This window comes from Buceros rhinoceros, unplaced genomic scaffold, assembly GCF_000710305.1.
Source record: "Buceros rhinoceros silvestris isolate BGI_N320 unplaced genomic scaffold, ASM71030v1 scaffold42238, whole genome shotgun sequence".
Taxonomy (NCBI): domain Eukaryota; kingdom Metazoa; phylum Chordata; class Aves; order Bucerotiformes; family Bucerotidae; genus Buceros; species Buceros rhinoceros.
The window spans coordinates 12,967-13,437 of NW_010428211.1; positions in this window are offsets into that span (position 1 = coordinate 12,967).

Consider the following 471-nt stretch of genomic DNA (forward strand, 5'->3'; position numbering starts at 1 on the left):
GGAAACATATCTAAGCATGTACTGTGGTCACATGATCAAAAATTAGATCATTGCTATCTATGAGTGAGTAATCATTTCACTCAATTTTTACTGTTTTATTTTAAAAAGCACAAGTCGAGGAATTATCAGACAGTGGATGTGTCAGTGACTAATTTATTACATCAGTTGGGAATTGGGTATTTTGGGGGTTATTGTTATTATTATGTTTTTAAAGACAGTGCCCTTTAACAATAATCAGTAGACCTCACTTGTTTCTTTGTAAAGATAGCCTTTTAGAGTCTGCTCTCCTTTTAAATGAAAATAGGGCAGCAGTTATGGTCACACTTTTGTTAATTTAGTTGCCAGTCAGCTCCAAATCAAAAGAAAATAAGGCTGCAGAGTGTAATTAACATTCAGTTCAGTCGTTTTGTCCCTTGTCTAGCCCCCAAGCTTTGTTAAAATTGCCATCTGAATGCTGAAGGCTGTAGGGAA